The sequence below is a fragment of the Microtus oregoni genome, unplaced genomic scaffold (genome assembly GCF_018167655.1).
Source record: "Microtus oregoni isolate MIOR12 unplaced genomic scaffold, Mior012 000107F_ref0000227, whole genome shotgun sequence".
In the NCBI taxonomy this organism is placed as follows: domain Eukaryota; kingdom Metazoa; phylum Chordata; class Mammalia; order Rodentia; family Cricetidae; genus Microtus; species Microtus oregoni.
In genome coordinates, this window is record NW_024544725.1 from 1604719 (window position 1) to 1628627 (window position 23909).

Below are 23909 nucleotides of genomic sequence, written 5' to 3' on the forward strand. Positions count from 1 at the left end.
CCAGTGTGAAAAATCATCTCATTAAACATATCACATTACTGAAACATTTCTCTGAACAGGTAAGACATAGCTTTGTTTTCTGTTCTCCATTCATATTTCTGATGCATTTACTTATGATGTTTAGTACATTTATCTTCACTAACATGCATACAACTTCTCTTTTTTTTACGCTAATATTTTAACACTGAAATGCAGGTCTATATTTTGTTATAAGTATGTAGAATATTCAGTGACTCAATTGAGTTGTCACCTCAAATTCCTTTCCTATTGTATCAGAATTTGCCCTCATTGCTGAACTGTTCTAAAATACTATTGAGCTTATCTGAATCCTTCAGATGTTCTCTGTTCTCTAGTAAGGACTATAGAGACTGAATAATTAGCTTTATAATTCAGCCATAAAATATATCACGTACTATACATCTTAAATTTTCTTAAGTATTTTTCATTTCTGTTAAAAAATGAGCACCAATTGCAATCTTTTTTTTGAAATTTTAAAGTTCATCTATTTGTTGATAATCCAGGTAGTTTATATTTGATCCTTTTCTCTTTCATTCCTTTTATAACCCATTACTTGTATAGTAATTTAAGAGAAAGGAAATATTAAAAGTTAACCTACTCAACATTTAGTCTTTTTACAATAATTTTAACACATTTTTTAAAAAAAATATTGCTGTTCAAATATATGTATATGTATGCCCCTTACATTACCATCAGAATGTTGTAGTTATTTCTCCTTAAATGTTTCATGTTTATTTCACTCAATATTAAGCTCTTCATCATATTGCCTGTCCCAGATAGGATTTACTCCCCTAGCGTTTTCTATTATCCAAATACAGTTTCTCTTTTAAGGAATATTTTATTCACTCATTCATTTATTCATTCATGCAGACATTCATTTGTATAAACTTCCAATTCACCTAGTCATCCCTATAAAAAAAGGAAGCATAGTTCTTATGCTTCCATTGGACACTAAATTTACATACATGGTAGCCAGTATTCAATAAATATCAAAAGGAAGAAAAGATAAGTTAGTTAGTCAAAAATTTATTTTTGGAAGATATGCAAGAAACTGGTATACTATGCTTTGTTATGTTATTTTAATTTTATAATCATTTGAAATTTTGTCTTATGTGTATACATTCTAGGAGACATAAAAGTGAAACGACAAATAAGAGAATTATTTCCTTCAAAGTTTAACAAAGCACTGAACTATTTAAACAAGTAAAACATTTAAATTTAGTGTTTATATGATATATTAACTGGATTTATGCTTCCCGTGGCCAAGTTTTATTCTACATCATTTTATATTGATTGTTAGCTTCAAAAATATAGTAAGTACTAAATAAACATTTGGTGGTAATCTAGGGATCTCTTATGGATCCAGCTGTTTGGCAGACTGAGGCAAAAGGGACACTTGAGCTGGAGTTCAAAGCCAACTTGAAAAGCATGGAGAGAGAGAGAGAGAGAGAGAGAGAGAGAGAGAGAGAGACAGAGACAGAGAGAGGGGGGATTGAGCATCCTAGAAAGCCTCATCATCACTGATTTTTTTCTATTATTTGTTTCTCAGATTGGTTATACATGAGAATTTTCAATAATTATAGCTCTATACTTGCATGATAGTGTCTGACAAATACTGTTGTGTGGTATAAATACAAAAATTCTAATTTCCTCTTAGTTACACACGACTTTTGTCTTTCTTCCTTTTCTTTTTCTTTTTTGTTTCTCTGTGAGTCTGGTTTTCTCTGTGTAACATCCCTGTCTGTCCTGGAACTAGGTCTTGTAGACCAGGCTGACCTTGAACTCACAGAGATTCACCTTTCTCTGTCCCCCAAGTGCTGGGATTAAAGGTGTGTGCCATTACCACCTGGCATTCTTATATACTTCTTGTCAGGATAATTAAGTGTAGGGGTAACTAAGGGACAACTAATTTCTCTATTTCTGAATTATTTATTTTTAATTATTGATACACGTGTGTTTGCATATGTGAATGCCAGCAGTCATGGAGACTAGAGTTACCAGATCCCATTGGATCTTTATTAGCTTATAGGTGGTTGTGTGCTACAAGGTGTAGGAGCTAAAAATTGAGTTCAGGGCCTCTTCAAGAGCATTATGCATTCTTAACCACTGAACGTTCTCTCCAGTACTTATTGTCTCTATTCATAAGCAGAGAGGATTCAGATTTCTTCTTTACTTAATCTACTACCATATCTTATTTTGTTGTGGTAAAAGGATTATAGAATATTTTATGACCCATAAAAATTCTCAAATTATGCTGCAAAGTCATACTGAAATACCATCTCACAAGAATAACTAAAACTTCTAGAGGAAAACAAAGTAAAACTCCTGTGTGTTGACATTAGAATGGTGTTAAAGACAGGGTTTCTTTTTGTAGACTTGGCTGTCCTTGAACTCACAGAGCTCCACCAGCCTCTGCCTCCATAGTTCTGGGATAAAGGCGTTAGCCATGCCTGCAATCAGATTGGCGAATATCCTAACCATCATCCGTAACTAATGGAAACAGATGCAGAGATCCACAGCCAAGCACTAGGCTGAACTCCTGGAGTTTAGTCTAAAAGAGAGATGAGGGATTATATGAGCAAGGAGGATCAAGATCATAACAGGAAAACGCAGAGACAGCTGACGTGAGCTCCTGGGAGCTGGTGGACTCTAGATTGACAGTTGGGGAGCCCCCTGCATGGAACCAAACTAGCACTTCTGCATGTGGGCAATAGTTGTGTAGCTTGGTCTGTTTGAGGGGCCCTGGGCAGTGGGACCAGGACTTATCCTGGGTGCGTGAAATGGCTTTTTGGAGCCCATTCCCTATGGTGGGATGCCTTGCTCAGCCTTGATACAGGGGTGAGGGGCTTGATCCTGCCTCAACTTAATGTGCCAGGCTTTGTTGATTTCCCATGGGGAAGTCTTACCCTTTCTGAAGAGTGTATAGGGGGTGGGTTGGGGGTGGCAATGGTGGGAGTGAAAGGAGAAGAGGGAGGGGAAACTCTGGTTTGTATGTAAAATGAATAAAAAAGAATAAAAATTACCATTCAAGACCCCTTCCAAAAATGGAGAGCTAGCTGATGACTGGCATCTATACATTCATTACCCTCTTGAGTGTGGATGTTGTATTACTAGTTGCTAAAGTTCCTGATGCCTTGACGTCCCAGCAATAATGGACTGTAACTGGAATTGTGAACCAAAAAAACTCTTCCACCGCCCCCCCCCCCAAAGGAACTGTATTAAAGCAGGGTAGACTTCATAATCTGAAATCTCTTAGATAAGGGAAAGTAAGAGAAATATAATCCATTTTGGTGCTCTTTTGACCTTATGAGATATTTATCCATTCCAAATAATATGCCAAGTAACTGAGGCAGAGAAGAGATTGAGGGGAACCTAAGGTTTGACCAGGGTTTTCATTAATCATATATAACTGTGTGGGGAACAAAAGGATATTGTTGGCTAGACAAGCTTCTAGATGGGAGCAGTGATGGACCCACATGCTTTTTAAATCATAAAAAACTAGCTAATACCAATAGTAAAGGTTAGCTTTTAATAATGTTATTAAGCTGATCTGCCACTGTATTGATGGATAAAATCAAAAGTAAATTCTCTCTAAAAGACAATATTTATATGAACCTCTATCTCTATGACTTCTCATACACAAGTGCTAGTATTAAATAAAGACAAAATAGAAAATAAAAATAAGGCAGTTAATTAAAATTAAGTTTCTGGAGATAGGTAATGACAGTAGAGAGGACAGTTATTTAAAAATTATTAAAGAGAAATAAAAAAATTATTAAAGAAGGACACGTTTTGTTTTAATTTGCCATTATACAGACCTGAGAATAAATATCATTATAACCACACTTCAAGAAATCATAGAACTTATCTATACAGCTAAGTCCACTTGCAAAATTGTTTGGGAGACTCACAGTGAAGAAACAAAAGGTTTCATCTGGGGTAAAAATAGGCAAGGTTTGACTTAATTTTAGGTTCTCAGGGGATGTCATTCAAGCAACAACCAAAGCAAGTAGTCTTTAAGTTCTCAGGTCAAAGTAAGAAATGCAGCAGATGTTTTTGCAGTAAAGATTAAGGGGTACAGATATTAGCAGAGTTTAAGAAATAGCAAAGAAGTGTGTTCATGCCAGAGAAGGATTTGGGAAAAAGCATATTATATCAGAGAAAATGAACAGCAATCTACTTACAAGAATGGCGAGAAGATGCACAGCAAGCAGAATGCTGAGGTAGAGAGAAAAGGAGTAGGTAAAGGAAGAATGGAGCATGGAGGAAAGGAGTGGAGATGTAGTGGTCTCAGCTAGTGTTGTGGCCCTACTTGATTTACTTTATTGCTAAAGAAAAATGACCCAAGTCATGGCACCAGAAGATAAGGAAATAAGAGATGTCTCTAGTTATACCTTTCTCAGTCTGGATAATGTGCGGGGAGTGGGGGGCTTGGACCTTCCACAGCTCAGGGTGCCTTGCCCTTTCTTAGGATTGGAGGGTGTGGGGTAGGAGGGGATGTGGAGGGAATGGAAGGAGTGGAGAGAGTGGAAATTTGGATTGTTATTTTTTTAAAAATCTAATAAAAAATAAAATTAAATTAAAAAAGAAAATTGAACCAAGTCATGGCACCAGAAGATAAGGAAATAAGGGATGTCTCCAGTTTCTTATAGTCTCAACAGCAGTAGCAGTCTTACTTCTTATACTATCTGAAGTGAAGGATTCAAAGACACAGTAATAAGATAATTAGTAGAGAGTTTAAATAGAGCAAGCAAAGAAAGAAGAATATATTCCTCAGAAAAAATGACTATGCCAATCCACAAAAGCCTTGATCTTTTTCTCTTTTCATTTTACGTACCAACCTCAGTTTCTCCTCCCTCCCCTTTTCCAGCCCCCCATCTCCCCACTCCCCATTCCACATCCATTTCTCAGATGGAGTATGCCAGACCTTTTTGACTCCCTCAGGAAAGCATTGATCTTGATAGGCATGGAACTTATTTTTCCCTTCTTACTGTACATCTTTCCCTGTACCTCACCCAGAATAGGCACTTATAGGAAAGGGGTGTGCTTTTTTTTAAAGCTAATCTGTTACAAGTAGATGTGTAAGATTCAAGAATATGTATAGGGATTTAAGTAACCTGAAGTTGAATATTTTACTGGCACTCTGAACATGCTCCCTCAGATGTGAAATCTTGGAATTTGTTTTAATCTGATTTAGCTAGCATAGACTACTATAACCCATTGCCCCTTATATCTGTTTTATAATCCTCAGCTGGCCTATTTGGAGTTAACTATCACTGTCTATATTTTGAACTCCGATTGACCATGACCTTTGTCATTATATTTATATCTTATTTCAGCACCTCAAACTTGCCCACATCTAATTGTCAGTATCTACTGGACCTAACTCCTTACCTAACAATAAGTGATTCTCCCACTTCATTCTCTTGAGTGTTGGAATTATAGCTGTTTACCACAATACCATGATTCAAGAATTAATTAAATATTTTTAATGAATTTTCTTTACTACTCTGTTTCTTCATGGTAGTGGTACATGCCTTTAATCCTAGCACTTGGGACGCAGAGGCAAGCAAATCTCCATGAGTTCAAGGCCAGCCGGTTTTACAAGAGCTAGTTCCAGGACAACTAGGATTAAAGATGTTTTAATTCTCCCATTTCAATATTTGTGCTTATTTTTATTGAATATTTTGATATAAGTAAATTAATAGGACTAAAATGTCAATATCTTCACATTTCACTTACTTGCAGTTCAAAGTTAGGTTTATGCACTATTAAAATTAACAATATCTTTGTTTCTAATATACAATGGGACTTCACATAGCTTCACTGAAAAACAGTTGTCACACAGACTCTACCAAGTATTGATATTACTCTAAAAGCCAGAGTTTAATTGAGTATATTAATAACTCGGAATGAATTTCCTGAGCTTGCCAAGGTTTACTCTGGAGAACCCAATGAATTCATCTGACTTTCTTACAATTTTAAAATAGAGGTTACTTACAGGGGTGTGGGCACTTCTCCCAAATCAGCCATACCAGAAAATCCTTCAGCAAAGATGAAGGCAATCGTGTAGATGGAACCTCTAATCTCTTTCCTGGTCTCTATATACTCTAGCATCCACCTAGTCTTCTGTGACCTCTTTATAATCTAGCTCTTCCCCCAGTAAGCATGAGGAATTACCAGGTGGTAGGGAGCAGCTGCATATTCAGGAAAGAATTTAGTGTCCTAATCTTCTCCATATGACAAAATAAACCATCAATAAGTCCATCTTGTCCAAAGTGTGGACAGTGATGAACTCCCCCATATAGCAGTTGTGTGGATCAGAAGACAGTTACTCATGACCGATGTACTAGGTAGCAAGGCCCATCAATTTTTTTGAAACCAGACTGTTTTATTCTATGACAAGGATCTTCAGTTACAGAACTATTGGCATTATGGTTCTGAAACTACTCTCTTGTTGAGAAATTGTTATGGCCGTTGTCACACGATGAAAATGTCTGCAAATATTTTCAAATATCCCTGGGGGAAAATAATTTCGATTGAGAGTCACTGTACTAAATAGTATGAACATTCAAACTTTACTGCCTCTAGATAAGAAAACAACTCCAATTCACATATTTCATTCCAAAACTGTCACACATAGTAAGCAATATTGAAACTCAGATATTCTTTGTATTTTCAAACTGTCCCAGAATTCACTTTTTCTAAAAGTTTAGGGAAGTTTTAATTACAAAGGTTTATTTTTTCTCACAGCTAAATTATTTTTAAAGGGAAGAAGCATGTTGTGAGAGCTGCGGGCCTCTTCCCACAGCCCAGCTCCTGGCCACATGTCTAGCTTATGCCCCGAAATAACAACACACAAATTGTATTCATTTAAACACTGCTTGGCCCATTATATCTAGCCTCTTCTCGGCTAACTCTTGCACCTGGACTAGCCCATTTCTAATAATGTGTGTAGCACCCCAAGATGCACTTACCGGGAAGAGTCTAGCCTACGTCCATCCTGGGTCGGAGCTTCGCGTCTGCCTGGGAGAGGGAAGCATGACCTCTGAGCTCACTTCCTCTTCCTCCCAGCATTCTGTTCTGTTTACTCCTCCTACCTATGTTTTAACCTATGAAGGCCAAGCAGTTTCTTTATTATAAATAACCAATGACCTTCCTCCAGCAGAATCATTACCCTAGCATTTATTTCCTATTCTTCCTTCTTTACAACATCTTCAAATTTTACAATATACCTTGATGGAACCAGTACCCAACATGAATGTTTCACTCTATATTAGAAAATGTTATTACCATCCCCTCCTGTTTTATTATTAAATTCCTCTTTCTATAACTATTAATTTTTCTCATTACCACTCCAGTATAAATACATTGAATGTGATTCAATAAATAACTAGAGATTACTTTTTGTTCTACCAATTATAATGTCTGTTGTGATTAATGAACAAGTTAAGGTAAAACTCAATCTGAACAAAGTAGTGCATAGAGGTTTACATGCTAAACAAATCTGGAATCTGATAGGTGCTGAAGAGAGTAGAGAGAAATACCATTTAGAAGTATCAATAGAACTAAGTGTCTGGTTATAGAACTAAGCACAGTTGTCACAGAAAGTAGAGGAGAAATTTTGTCTTTTGAACATGCTTGTAAGAAATGAATAAAGCTTGTCAAAAAGTCATAGCTTTTGAACAATCAGTCATCATCTTGACCTTAAGTGAAAACTAAGAAAGCTTGATTGAAAATACTCTTATGGTATTTCTAGAATTACTGATCAGAAACTAAAAGCCTCTAACCTTCCTCTGCATCTATACTTAGTAAAATGATTTAAAAACAGGGCAATAGTTCAATCAATCTTTTGTGAAGTATAAAGCTTTTGTCATTGAAATAGCAAGGAGTTTCTTTATGAATGTTCCTAAAAGGACTTAAAGCTTTTTTCCTAAGACTTATGCCCAAGTTCTGATTTTTCTCCTAACTGCATGTAACAATTACCTGAGAAATTAAAAAAAAATACTGATAATCAGTCCAGTCCCAGATATTTTAGATTTAATTAATATGAAATAACACTTAGTCATTTTCATTTCCAAAACATTTCCCAAATAATAATAATATACATATCTAGTTATGAGGACCAGGCCTTTAGATGCTACTTTCAAATTAAATATATTTATTTACTTTTATTTTTATTCATTTAACCAGTTGGGTAAGGAAACTTGAATATACAGCAAATACACAGAGCAAAAGGCCTTCTGTAAATTGGGACTGGGTTTCACAATTCTACATTTTGGTTGATTTTGTTTCTCTGTAGTAGTCATCATCTGTTGCAAAGATAAGTTTCCTTGATGAGGGTGAAGACTACACCCATTTGGTAATATGAGGACAAATGTTTAGTTTATTGGTAGGGATAGTAAATTAGTGGTTGTAGATTCTCCTTCAATATCTATGGATTCACTAGCACTGAATAGTTAGTTTGATTTCTAGTATCAGACAGTTTCTCTCTTGTCTGTTGTTGCATCCTAAGTTCAAATGTAGAGCTGTTCATTACCACCAAAATATGTGTGCCCCTGCTACATCCTTAGGGTTTTAATATGTCATGCTGGTTGTTGATGTAGTTCATAAATCTACCCTTAAGACTCAGAGCACAAGGAGCAGAAATAGTCTAAGAACCTGAAGCTTAGGAAGTTTGCCATGTGATTGTGTCTCCTAGCAGGTAGAAGCTACACCCATAAAGTCTCACTAACATGATGGCCCAAATATAAACTGTACATGATGACACTTGTAGACATTTCAGAGTGCAAAGGACTTTCTATAGGGCCAAACCTGTACAAAGAACCACATGCAACTAAGGAATACTGAGTGGGAAAAATATTCTTTCCCAGCAAAGAACATACTAAGCTGGATATCTGATACCAAATATTGTGTTTGAAAAAAATTCAAGTGACAGAGCAGAATATCTATCTATTTATCTATCTATCTATCTATCTATCTATCTATCTTTTTATCTGTCTGTCTGCCTGTCTGTGTGTAATAGCAATGAAAAAAGAGGCCATGAATTTGAAGGAGTATAAGGGAAATTTTGGAGGGAGGAAAGGAAAGAGAAAATTTTTGTAATTATAATTTCAGAATAAAGGAAAAACCCAGAGGGATACACTTGGAAAACCAAAGCCCATCCTTTACTTGAGGGCTAGAGCTTTCTAAGGTCTTTGAAGTGTCTTCCTTTACTAATTTAGTGTTGGCTAGTTTAAAGAAGGGCAGGATAGTGCGTTGAACAATATCAGATATACTTTAAAAATGATAGGGAGGAAGAATTGTGGGGAGCGGTAGATAGAAAGCAGGAGGAAGGGAAGGAAAATAAATAATAAACAAACAAATAAATAAATAAGCATCCTGAAAGTGAATTTTATATGTCAGCTGCACTTTGTATAATTAGGCAATTTTGTCTATCTAGGATATCCCAGATAAATTGTTTTAAGCAGCACATTGTTTGTATTATTTGTTTATTGTATGTGTGCATGAGTGCATATACATGAGAGGGCGAAGATTTGCCTGTGGAGGTCAGAAGAAATATTTGAGAGTTGTTTGTCCACTTCCACATATAGGCTCCAGTGATCAAACTCAGAATATCAGATTTGTCATCAGTCCCTCTACCTCCCAGTTAGCACACTTACGAAATATTCTGTGGTTTGTAATATTCAAATAAGGTTGGTTATACTGTTCATCATAACTTCTAGTTGTCATAATAATACAAAAAATATTCATGATGAAAATTAGTCATCCGTTCAGAAGTATTTTAGTAGTTATGCTTTCCATCTCGCAATATAATGCATGTATTTATGTTACATGCATCAAATGCACATGCGCACACACACACACACACACACACACACACATATATATATATATATGACATATTTTGATATCAGAGGTGGAATTGCTGTTTGTTAATGACATAGTTATTTGTGTCCTGTTAGTATTAGACAGTGGAAAAATGCTAACTTTGCTAGTGGACATAGTTCATCATTCATGGACAAAGAAAACAGTCAGCAAATGTCAAGTTCATTTTGAAGAATTCTCTTTGAATTGTTATAAGCTAAATAAGCTTTTTGATAAAATATTTTCCTTCATCACATGTTAAACAGATTTTCTGAATAAATACATTTTAAGGAATTCTCTTCTACCTCTTTACAGAAAATTTTAAGTTCTTCGAATTTTCTTTTCAATTTCATGGAGGATCAATATAATTAGTTAGATACTTTAATTATTTAATCTTAATAAAATACTGGAATTTATATTCATGTAGAACAAAAAATTTTGTTAAACTTTTTGAAGTTGTCCTTTGATACTAGGATAGCCTTTTTATTTTATTCTGTAGAGACTTACTTTCATATCAATAATATTCCATATCTATACAAAAGGAATTTTTAATTGTGAGATGTGTAGTTGGAGTCTTTTGTCCTACTTACACTTTGATGCCTGGATTAATATTTTCTTCATGCAGACTATTTTATGCCTAGAGAAGCAGTATGTATTTGCATTTCTTGGCATTAGAAATGCCTTTTATTTATTCTTTTCTGTATTAAATAATTATTTATTGATAGATTTTTTAAATGTCATTAAAACAATTAATTTTCAACTAAAATCTAAAAACCTGTTATGAAAAATATGAAGAAAGCATGCAAAGAGAAAAAGTGGAAATCTGTTTCATCAGTTTGCAATAGGGAACACATCCCATTGCTATGGGTTTGCATGCCTAAGCCTTGGGGATAATCATATAAGCATTTCCTTTAAATGTGACCTGGGTGAGTTACAGATGATTTAGTTTAGTATAACTACATACAGTATTGTGGCTTGGTTAGTTTAGCTTTAACTGCTTATTGTTATTCTACAAAATAAAAATCATTTATATAACATGAAATATCTTTAGCATTATGTAATATTACACAGTAGTCATATTTTTATTATTCTGATTGCATTTCTTCATTGCCTAAAATATATCCCATGTATGTTATCAAATACCAAGTGTACTCTAAGAGAAAAATATTCTTTTTTTTTAAATTTCCGCCTCCTCCCCACCTCCCATTTCCTACCCCCTACCACTAACCCCCTTCCCCTCCTTCTCCAGTCCAAAATGAAGTCAAGGTTCCCTGCCCTGTGGGAAGTCCAAGGTCCTCCCCCCTCCGTCCAGATCTAGGAAGGTGCACATCCAAACAGACTAGGCTCTCACAAAGCCAGTACATGCAGTAGGATCTAAACCCAGTGCTATTGTCCTTGGCTTCTCATCAGCCCTCATTGTCCACCATGTTCAGAGAGTCTGGTTTTATCCCATGCTTTTTCAGTCCCAGTCCAGCTGGCCTTGGAAGCTCCCAATAGATCAGCCCCACAGTCTCAATGGTTGGGTGCACCACTCGTGGTTCTGACTTCCTTGCTCATGTTCTCCCTCCTTCTGATCCTCATTTGGACCTTGGGAACCCAGTCCAGTGCTCCAGTGTGGGTCTCTGTCTATCTCCATCCATAGCCAGATGAAGTTTCTATGGTAATAAGTAAGATATTCATCAGTATGGCTATAGGATAGGGCCATTTCAGATTCCCTCTCCTCAGCTGCCCAAGGAACTAGCTGGAAACCGGGGAACCCCTCTAGAATAAAGTCTCTTGCCAACCGTAAAATGGCTCCCTTAAATAGTATAAATACTTCTCTGCTCCCATATCCACCCTTCCTTTATCCCAACCATCCCATTCTCCCAAGCTCTGCCCATCTTCCCCTTCTCAGTTTTCTCTTCCCATTTTCCCTTACCCCAATCCCACCCCACCCCGAAGTTCCCATTTTTTTTCCTGGCAATCATGTCTACTTCCAATATCCAGGAGGATAACTGTATGTTTTTCTTTGGGTTCACCTTCTTATTTAGCTTCTTTAGGATCAAGAATTATAGGCTCAATGTCCTTTATTCATGGCTAGAAACAACATATGAGTGAGTACATCCCATGTTCATCTTTTTGGGTCTTGGTTACCTCACTCAGGATAGTGTTTTCTATTTCTATCCATTTGCATGCAAAATTCAAGATGTCATTGTTTTTTCCTGCTGAGTAGTACTCTAATATGTATATATGCCACACATTCTTCATCCATTCGTCCATGGAGGGACATCTAGGTTGTTTCCATGTTCTAGCTACTACAAATAATGCTGCTGTGAACATAGTTGAACAAATGCTTTTGTAATATGATAGGGCATCTCTTGGGTATATTCCTAAGAGTGGAATTGCTGGGTCCAGGGGTAAGTTGATCCCAGATTTCCTGAGAAACCGAAACACTGATTTCCACAGTGGTTGCACAAGTGTGCATTCCCACCAGCAATGGACGAGTGTACCCCTTCCTCCACAGCCTCTCCAACAAAGGCTATCATTGGTGTTTTTGATTTTAGACATTCTGACAGGTGTAAGATGGTATCTCAAAGTTGTTTTGATTTGAATTTCCCTGACCGCTAAGGAAGTTGAGCATGACCTTAAGTGTCTTTTGGCCATTTGAACTACTTCTATTGAGAACTCTCTGTTCAGCTCAGTGCCCCAGTTTTTAATTGGGTTACTTAGCATTTTAAAGTCTAGTTTCTTGAGTTCTTTATATATTTTGGATATCAGACCTCTGTCTGTTTCGGGGTTGGTGAAGATCTTCTCCCAGTCAGTAGGTTGCCTTCTTGTCATAGTGACAGTGTCCTTTGCTTTGCGGAAGCTTCTCAGTTTCAGAAGGTCCCGTTTATTCAATGTTCCCCTTAATATCTGTACTTCGGGGGTTACACATAGGAAGCAATCTCCTGTGCCCATATGTTGTAGAGTACTTCCCACTTTCTCTTCTATCAGGTTCAGTGTGTTCAGATTGATATTGAGGTCTTTAATCCATTTGGACTTGAGTTTTGTGCATGGTGATAGAAATGTAGCTATTTTCATTCTTCTACCGGTTGACATCCAGTTATGCCAGCACCATTTGTTGAAGATGCATTCTTTCTTCCATTGTATACTTTTAGCTTCTTTATTGAAAATCAGGTGTTGATTTCAGCCCTTAGTTTGATTGTTTTCAGTCATCTACTCCTCCTAGGTGAGTCTGCTTCTTTTTTTTTCTAGAGCTTTAAGGTGGGCTGTTAAGTCTCCAATATGTGCTTTCTCTGTTATCTTTAAGTGGGCACTTAGTGCTATGAACTTTCCTCTTAGGACTGCTTTTATAGTATGCCATAAGTTTGAGTATGTTGTTTCTTTATTTTCATTGAATTCCAGGAAGACTTTAATTTGTTTCTTTATTTCTTCCTTAGTCCAGGTATGGTTCAGTAGTTGACTGTTCAGTTTCTATGAATTTGTAGGCTTTCTGGGGGTAGCATTCTTGTTGAATTCTAACTTTCATCCATGGTGATCTGATAAGACATAGGTGGTTACTAATTTTTTTTTGTAACTGTGGATGTTTGCTTTGTTAACCGACTATGTGGTCGATTTTTGAGAAGGTTCCATGAGCTGCAGAGAAGAAGGTATATTCCTTCCTATTTGGGTGGAATAATCTATTGATGTCTGTTAAGTCCAATTGATTCATTACCTCCAATAATTCTCTAATTTCTCTGTTAAGTTTCTGTCTGATTGACCTGTCCATTGGTGAGAGAGGAGTGTTGAAGTCTCCTACTATTAGTGTGTGCGGTTTGATGTCTGCCTTGAGTTTCAGTAGTGTTTCTTTTCGTACGTGGGTGCTTTTATTTTAGGGGCATAGATATTCAGGATTGAGACTTCATCCTGATGAATTGTTCCTGTTATGAGTATAAAATGTCCCTCTCCATCTCTTCTGATTGATTTAAGTTTGAAGTCAACTTTGTTAGAAATTAGTATGGCCACACCTGCTTGTTTCTTGGTCCATTCGCTTGATAAGCCTTTTCCCAGCCCTTTACTCTGAGTAGGTGCCTGTCTTTGTGGTTGAGGTGTTTTTCTTGTAAACAGCAGAACGTTGGATCCTGTTTTCATATCCAATCTCTTAGCCTGTGCCTTTTTATAGGTGAGTTGAGCCCACTGACATTAAGTGATATGTTAATCATCATATCATAATGTCAACCAGTGGTTGTTAACTCCGGTCACTTTTTTAGTAGTAGGGTTTGTGTGTTTCTCTTCTTTGAGTTGTGCTGGTGAAGGGTCTCTGGAGGTCTGAGTTATTGTGGTCATTGTTGGACTCCTTGGTTAGTGATTTTCCTTCTATTACTTTCTGTAAGGTTGGATTTGTGGCTGCGTATTGTTTAAAGTTGTTTTTATCCTGGAAAATTTTGTTTTCTCCATTTATAGTGAACAAAAAAGCTTGGCTCGGTATAGTAGTCTGGGCTTGCATCCATGGTCTCTTAGTTTCTGCAGTACATCTATCCAGGACCTTCTGGCTTTCATGGTTTCCATAGAGAAGTCAGGTGTAAGTCTGATAGTTTTACCTTTATAAGTAACTTGGCTTTTTTCCTTTGCGGCTCTTAGTATTCTTTTTTTTTTAATATTTATTTATTTATTTATTTATTATGTATACTGTATACAATATTCTGTCTGTATGTCTGCAGACCAGAAGAGGGCAGCAGACCTCATTACAGATGGTTGTGAGCCACCATGTGGTTGCCGGGAATTGAACTCATGACCTTTGGAAGAGCAGGCAATGCTCTTAACCACTGAGCCATCTCTCCAGCCCCTTAATATTCTTTCTTTATTCTGTATGCTTTGTGTTTTGATTATTATATGGCGAGGGAATCTTTTTTTTTTGATCCAGCCTATTCGGTGTTCTGTATGCTTCTTGAACCTTCATAGGTACATCTTTCTTTAGGTTGGGAAAGTTTTCTTCTATACTTTTTTTTTCTACCTTTAAAATGTTTTTATTAATATATATCTTCTGGACCGTTGAGCTGCACTTCTTCTCCTTCTTCTACTCCAATTATTCTTAGGTTTGGTCTTTATATTGTGTCCCATATTTCCTGAATGTTTTGTGATGAGAGTTTGTTGGACTTTCTGTTTTCTTTGCATTTATTTTCTCTATGTTATCTTCAGAATCTGAGATTCTTTCTTCTATCTCTTGTATTCTGCTGGTTATGCTTGTTTCTGTAGTCTTTATTGGTTTACTTAAATTTTCCATGTCCAGCTGGCCCTCTGTTTGTGTTTTCTTCTTTGCCTCCATTTCAGTTTTCAAGTCTTGAACTGTTTCCATTATCTGCTTGATTGTTTTTCCTTGGTTTCCTAGTGTATCATTCACTGATTTATTCAATTCTTCAATCTTTCTGTTATACTTCTCATCCATTTCTATAAGGGTTTTTTTTTTACATGCTGTTTAAGGGCCTCTGTCACTTTCATCAAGTCAATTTTTTATTCTTCTTCTTGATTAAGGTGTTCATGTCCTCCTGATGTCAGGTCACTGGGTTCTGGTGGTTTCATGTTGTTTTTCAGATTGTTGGGTGAATTCTTGCATTGTCGCCTGCCCATCTCTTCCTCCGAATGCTCCCCTATGGATCATCTTTTACAGGATCAGGTCTCCTTGCCCACTGATGTCCCTTTCCAGTGATGTCACTTCCCAGTGATGGCTCTCCTGGTGCCCAGAAATATCTCCATGTTGCTTGGGTATCTCGTAAACAAAGGGCCTACTTAGCTTGCTGCAGGCAGGCTATTGAGACAAAGGAACTACCGCCCTCCTGTCCCAGCACCCGAACAGGCTGAGCTGGGAGATGTTATGTGGCCAAAGAGGGGAGGGAGGCAGCCGGGGGGGGGGGGGGGGGGCGTTAATGTTCTGGATGCAAGCTGGGTGGGATAGGAAGAGAGAGGAGGTATCGGGCAGTATTGCCACTGCAGGATGACCAGGAAATGTAGGAGGGATGAGGAACGTCTGAGTTCCCTGTTCTGGGCTGCTACCGCACTCACTCACCCCAGTGATGGCTCTCTCTGTGCCCAGATTGGATCTCCATGCTGCTTGGGTAGCTTGTAAACAAAGGGCCTACCTTGCTTGCTGCAGGCAGGCTATGGAGACAAAGGAACTACCACCCTCCCGGTTGGATTCGGAGTCGGTCCCGGTCCCATTGCTGGTACAGGCTGAGCTGGGGGGGGGGGGAGTCTGGATGTAAGCTGGGTGGGATAGGAAGAGAGAGGAGGTATCGGGCAGTATAGCCCCAGCAGGATGACCAGGAAGTGTAGGAGGGATGAGGAACATCTGAGTTCCCTGCTCCGGTCTGCTGCCGCACTCACTCACCCCAAAGATGGGTCTCCTGGTGCCCAGATCGGATCCCCGTGCTGCTTGGGTAGCTTGTAAACAAAGGGCTTACCTTGCTTGCTGCAGGCAGGCTATGGAGACAAAGGAACTACCACGCTCCCGGATGGATTCGGAGTCGGTCCCGGTCCCAGTGCCCGAACAGGCTGAGCTGGGGGGGGGGAGGCGGGAGTATGTATTTTTAATCTATTACAGTGCTTTCACATGTTTATGCTCACCCTTTAAGTATAGTTGATCAATGTCATGTTGGATAAATGTTTCATGAGGAAATGACCAGATTGTACACCAGTAATTTTCCTAGTATGTTAACTTACAGTTGTGGGTATGAAATATTTATTTTTTATAGTTTAAAATCTAAATTATAAAACTATGTATTTAGTTTTCCCGTTACTTTTTACTCTTAATATTTTTATACCTCATTTCTCCATCTTGCCTCTCTTTTTCTCTTGGATCCTCACATGCCCATCCACATCTGACCTCAGTCTATCCATAAAATCTTTTGTATTTTACCCTCTAAGAAGGAACCATGTGTTCCCCCCTAGTTCACTGATCTGTATCTAACCTCTCTGGTCTATGGATTATACCTTAGATATCACTTATTTAATGGCTAAGTGAATACATGCCATATTTCTGGTTCTGGGTTATCTCATTTAGGATTGTTTTTTTCTAGTTCCATACATTTGCCTGAAAATTCCATGACGTCATTTTTAAAACAGCTGGGTATTACTCCATTGTATAAATGTACCACATTTTCTTTATCCGCTTATCTGTTGAAGGACATGTAAATTGCTTTCAATTTCTGACTATTATGAATAGAGATACAATGGACATATTTGAGCATGTGTCCTTGTGGTAGGATAAAGCATCCTTTGGGTAGAGACACAAGAGTAGCTTGATCTTGACATAAATTGATTACTATTTGTCTGAAAAAACATGCTGATTGCCATAATTTTACTTGTTTTGTAATGTACTATATTTGCATTATCTTTTGAATTTTGACCCCTTTGAAATCTGATTATTTGTAGAAGGAGAAGAACACATCAAGATATATAGAAATGATGTTTGGGTAATGGAACAGTGGCTGAGTGCTAACCGGTCTTGAAGAAAAGTCTGGTTCCATTGCAAGCAACTAGTGCACAGACATGTGTGTGCATGTGCGTGTGTGCATGCACACACAAACATGGGGGGCGGGGGAGGGTAGAAAGAGAGGGGGGGGAGGGGAGAGATGAAAAACCAAGTCTTTTCAGGGACCCTTAAGAGTCTTCATCTTTGAGAAAAAGACAAGGGTAAAGTTTCAGATTGCAATAAGATGTATAGGAGGTGACCATTTTTCAGAGGTAGGATGAGGATTTTGAATGTTACACACACATTACAGTGACTCCTCCATTAAGAATGCAAGGACTCAGTTCCCTAAGCCAGAATGCCACTCAAAATCACCCTTTTTCCTGCTAGGCCTTTAAAGAAATAACCCACGTGTGCTTAGAAGCTACATTTTAAGACATTTTTATTAAGTTTGTTTTTTTTTATTATTATTATTAAAATTTTTTGCCTCCTCCCCGCCTCTGCCTTCCATTTCCCTCCCCCTTTCCCGCTCCCCTCCCCCTCCTTCTCCAACCTGAAGAGCAGTCAGGGTTACAAGAAACACATCTATTGTTGTTTTTTTTTTAATGAAAGCTTATGAAAAACCAATGAGGGCCTAAACACTAGAATTGATTCTCTCCTCTCCATTATAATAGTAATCTCCTCTGTTATAAAGGAGTCTCTTGATTGTCTGGTTTGGGAGACAACTTTTAAACTATCATGGAAGAAAAGACTGCCTTATTTGGAATCACTTGGAATCTCTCATTTAAAGTGAAAACACATATTTGGGTGACATTTATGATTTCATTCTTCTCTTCGGTTAGAAAATAACAGTTCTCTCAACAAAACATCATGAACAATTTATTCACCTCTCTTCCAAGTGATATCTTATAGAAGTTAATAGTTGCAGGCTTATTTTTATATTTTATTTTATTATCTGAATGTTTTAACAGGTTGAATTTTGAATGCATTAGTACTGTTCAAAAACATTAACTTTATAGTAAGCAAAAAAAGGAAATAAGACAAATAATTCACAGAAATTTTCAGAATTTCTTTTTCAAAGATAGAATAGTATTCTATTGTGTATATATGCACCATAATTTCCTTTCCATTCATCTATTGGTGGACCCACAGGTTTGTCTTGAAGTAGGGAACTACTGTTAAATTTATTTTTCTTCCTTAATAATTTATTTTTAGTCTTATATCATTTAGCAAATCACATTGTTGATATCCACATGATCATTTTCTGGGATTTTGATTTGGATTGTTAATTTGAGAGAAACTGACATTTAAAATATATTGAATCTTCCTATTTTAGGTGGTTAAACACCATTTTCTTTTGTATTTTCTTTCATCAGTTTTAAGTTTTTCATAGATACTTTGTACCTATTTTTTCATTTATAAAATTTTCTATGTAGGGTTTTCTATTAAATCATTGGATTGAAGTCAAATTCTAATTTTTCATTTATATATACATAGTTAAATTTATTTAACTTAAAAACTTACTTTAAATACTTCTAAGCTAATGGTTTGTTCTTTTTTTTTGGTTTGCCAAATACATCGTTTTGTGAAAAATACTATTTCCTAAGATCAAACTCATATACTAATGCTCCTTTTGTAATATACACAGTGCTTCCAATATGATACATGTTTTTTTCTGAACTTAACATTGAAACTCGGAATGTGCCAACATTAAACAATCTCTGGATTATTTTAGTCTTCATTCATTGAATGGAAGAAGTTTTCTTCTGTACCCATATTGTTTTTATTTATTTATTAAAAATTTCCACCTCCTCCCATTTCCCTCCCACTCTTCCCCCTCTCCTTCCCCCTCCCTCTCCAGTCCTAAGAGAAGTTAGGGTGCCCTTCCCTATGGGAAGTCCAAGGCCTCTTCCTTCTATCGAGGTCTAGGAAGGTGTGCATCCAAACAGACTAGGCTCCCAAAAAGCCAGTACATGCAGTAGAATCAAAACCCAGTGCCATTATCATTGGCTTCTTAGTCAGCCCTCATTGTCAGCCACATTCAGAGAGTCTGGTCTTATCACATGCTCATTCAGTTCCAGTCCAGCTGGCCTTGGTGAGCTCCCATTAGATCAGTCCCACCATCTCATTGGGTGGACGCACCCCTCGTGGTCCTGACTTTCTTGCTCATGTTTTCCCTCCTTCTTCTCTTCATCTGGACCTTGGGAGCTCAGTCCAGTGCTCCAATATGGGTCTCTGTCTCTATCTTCATCCATCCACCGCCGGATGAAGGCTCTATGGTGATATGCAAGATATTCATCAGTATGGCTATGGGATAAGGCCAGTTCAGGCACCCTCTCCTCTGCTGCAGCAGGACCTAGATGGGGATATCCCCTTGGACACCTGGGAACCCCTCTAGAGCCAAGTCTCTCGCCAACCCTAAAATGGCTCCCTTAATTAAGATATCTTCTTCCCTGCTTCCATATCCACCCTTCCTCCATCTCAACCATCCCATTCCCCCAAACTGAATCTTTATTAATATTGATGCTATCCATAGCTTTTCATCTCCTGTGGAAACAAGAACAAAACTCCTTAATGTAACATATCTCCTGGTTTCCATTCTGAGGTTAACACATCCTTGAGATATACAGGCAGATTTAATTCAGAGTTTTTTTTTTCCAATGTTTCTCTGCTGCCAATATTCCTTTCTCATTAGTATTAAGAAAATTCAAGGTTAATAAAGCATTATACAATCCATTTCTGGGGTATTTTTCATCCCTTTCTGTTTGCTTAATAAACCCTTTATAGTTCGACTTAATCTTTCTATAACTCCCTGACCTGTAGAATTGTGTGATATACCTGTAATATGTTTTATGATTATTATAATAAGCAAAAAATGTTTCATTTTCTTAGAAACATTCTGGAAATTTTCTGTTTTTATTCATGCAGGTAATCCCATGATGGCCATAATTTCTAGTAAATGTGTGATTACCAAATCAGTTTTTTCTAAATCCAAAGCAGTAGCTCATTGATCACCTGAATAGGTGTCAAGGGTGTGGTATATATATTTTAATTTTCCAAATTATAAAAAGTGGAACACATCCATCTACTAGATTTTATTCCTTTGAGTACCCTTTGGGTTATTCCCTGCAGGTGGCAGTGTTTGGTTATAGAAAGAACAAGTAGGACATCTCCTTATAATCTCCTTAGCTTGTTGCCATGTAATAGAAAAGTCCTTTTTCAAACCTTGGCTATTGACTTGATATTTTTTATGAAATTCTGATGCATTCAGCACATTTCCAATCAATAATCGATCAATTTGTGCATTACCTTGTGCTAGAGGATATGGCAGACACATATGGGATCAGATGTGTGTTATGTATATGGGACAAAGCCTATATCTGATTATATTTTGAGCCTCAATAAATAATGAAGTCAATTCTGTATCATCTGGTATAAATTCAGTAATTTCAATATGCTAAACTACTCTTTCTGCATATTGCAAATCAGTAACAATATTGAGAGGTTCTTTCAAATCCCTTAGTACCATGAGAATAGCATCTAATTCTGACTTTTGGATAGAACCCTAAGGGCTTTGTTCCACTTTACTTAAATCTGATTTGTTACCTCCCTTTCTTGATTCATTTGCATCAGTATAGAATGTATGGGTTCCAGTTATTTGTGTGTCATGTACAATGTGGGGAAGGATCCAATTAGCTCTCTTTATGAGGTTAATTCTTTTGCTTTTGGGATAGATGCTGTTAATCTCTCCCAAAAAATTAGTACAAGCTCTTTGTCAGTGTTCATTGTCTTCCCATACCTTTTTAATTTCATCAGTAGTAAAAGGTACTGTAATCTCTGCAGGATCTATTCCTGTTAATTGACGAAGTCTCAGTTTTCCTTTTACAATTAATTCAGTGACCTTTTCCACATAAGATTTTAATTTTTTACTCGGATGTGGTAAAAAGATTCCTTCTAAGATAATTCTAATTATTCCATCAAATCATTTATTTTCTGGTTCTCATTCTATACATGTGATTCCAAGGTTTTAAATATTTCCATCAATGATATCTTCTCATCCTTAGATATTATTGGGATGGCATGTAGATTGCCTTCCTCAAGGGTTGTTCTATCTGCTAGCTTATCATAACTTTTTAACAGATTTTGATTATCAATTTCAACAGTTTGAATCCTTTCAGATAATCTCTCTGTACCCTCTTGTAAGGTTTTATAACTCATTGATAATGGATTGAATTTTGCCGGTCAAATTAAGTTTATCATTTTTAATATTATGAATCCGTTTAGCTAAAGACTGTACCTTCCTTAAAGTTTCTCATTCGTGACTCTGTTATCAAACCATTTCTTTAAGGATATAATATGAAGAGCTAATAGGCACCATGATCACAAAAATGCATATACAAGGTAGCTCATATAGCTCTTGAACAGTTCCATCCATCGTAGAAACAAAAAAATATTGTTAAATTCCTGAGTGGTGATGTTGTCTGCAGTTATCTTGAGGTTGATTTACTATTTTTGGATTTATTTATTTGCTTATTTGTCAGGATAACTTAACTCCATTATAATTTTTAGAAAATTGTCGTAGGTGTAATAATCTTTGTGGCCAACAGATGTTGCGGTTGTGACAGTAAGGCAGATTCTAGATCAGTACTTGAATTACCTGAGACTTAGAATTACTAATAAATTTAGTTAGCTACTTAAGAAAGTAGATCTTTAACTAAGTAGCTCTTAAGTAAGCTCTGCATACAGAGGTTTGATTTGGGTAGAATTTAAGCAACTCAGCTTGAAGGCAGTCATGAGCTATGAGGTTATTGCCTGAAGCTTGGGCCAGGCATTCACACATCCGAACTGGGAAATCAAGCCAGAGCAGTCCCTGCTCCTGGAGTCAGCGGTCAGCCTGTTCAGAGCAGACCTGGAAGAATCCAGAGAAGCTGCAGAGGAGTTTTGGCAAAAATTACCAGGCAGCAGTAAGTCAGCCACTTAGTAGGCATGACCAAGCCAGGCATGAATTGTAGGAAATTGCCAAGTCACCACGTGGTGGGACAGCCAAACAGTGTGCAGCAGCATGCCAGAGGGGTAGTTCAGATATATGAGGTGGGAGAAGACTGCAGACAGGGGTCTGGGCAAGACCCCAGCAATGACATGGACTCTGGCTACGTGGGTACCAATTTGTTGTCTGTAAAAGAGTTCCACAATAGCCTGGAATAGAGTATAACAAAGGTTTATTTATCTGGGGATAAATTCTCAGAAAGAGTAGTGATATGGATCTGCAGTCCTCTGCATAAGCTGAGAACTGGAATCAAGTCGAGCAACAAAGAGGCCCATGCACACTTTTCGTCTGCATTTATATTACATGTGACAACACTCAAAGTGGGCCAGTGTCTTAAGCCTATTGGCTGAAGGAGTTCCTACAGCAAACTTCTTTATGAATTTTCTGCTTCTCAAATAAGAATGGAGACTTACAGATTGTTCCTCAGATTCAGAAGAATATGTTTCTTTAATTAAGATATGAAAACATTAGTGGAAATAATTTGATATTTATTCTGTTCCATTAAATAAATAAGTTTTATATAAACAATAATTTTCTTTTTCTGTCTTTTTGTAGACTGATCTTAGCCATGAAAATGAATCTGATATAATAGATGTGGTAAGTGCCCTTTAAAAACATTTTCATCCTTTAAAAATTAATTTTACATACCAACCACACACAGTTCCCACTCCCCTCCTCAGCTTCCCCATCCCCATTCACTCCTCAGAGAGGGTAAGGCCTCCCAGGTCTATAAAGCTTGACATAAGGTAAGGCAGAACCATGACCCTTCCACCTATATCAAGGCTAAGCATGGTAACCCACCATGGGGAATGGGCTCCAAAAATCCAGTTCATGCACTATTGATAAATCCTGGTCACACTGACAGGGGTCCCACTAAAAGGCCAAGCCACACAATTGTCACCAACTTTTCTAGTTTACTAGTTGTCTAGTTAAAATATTTCTTATTCACTCTATTTTTCGTTATCCTAGTACAGTAAATAACTTTATTTCCTTTACTCCTCTGTATAATTATTTATTTGTATATATGAATATTTAAAGAATATTTTGATTTACTTTCTTGATATATAAATTTAATTGGGAAATACTAAATAGTTTTTAGAAAATATTATAGGATTAAGAACAAAACTAAAACCACAGTGAAGACAGAATACTAAAATGCCTTCTTATTGCATTCTGAAACTGAAACTAGTTTCTTTATTAATATTTCTGATTTTCCTTAATAACTTTCATTTGTAAAGCTGTCTTTGTCAAAGACTATAACCATTATTAGACATTTTTGTTAATACCTGAATAAACAAGTTTAATATACATTATAGCAAATATTGTTATGGTGACATTAATCCTCATAAAAATTTCACTAAAAAGTTTCATTAAGTAAATGTTCAACATCCTTAGTTGGTATAGAAGATTCTTCTGTTCATGTCTTGCTTTCATTGGTTAATGAATAAAGAAACTGCTTTGGGCCTGATAGGGCAGAACTTAGGTAGGCAGAGAAGACAGGACTGAATGCTGGGAAGAAGGGCAGAGTGAGAGAAGCCATGGATCTCCTGT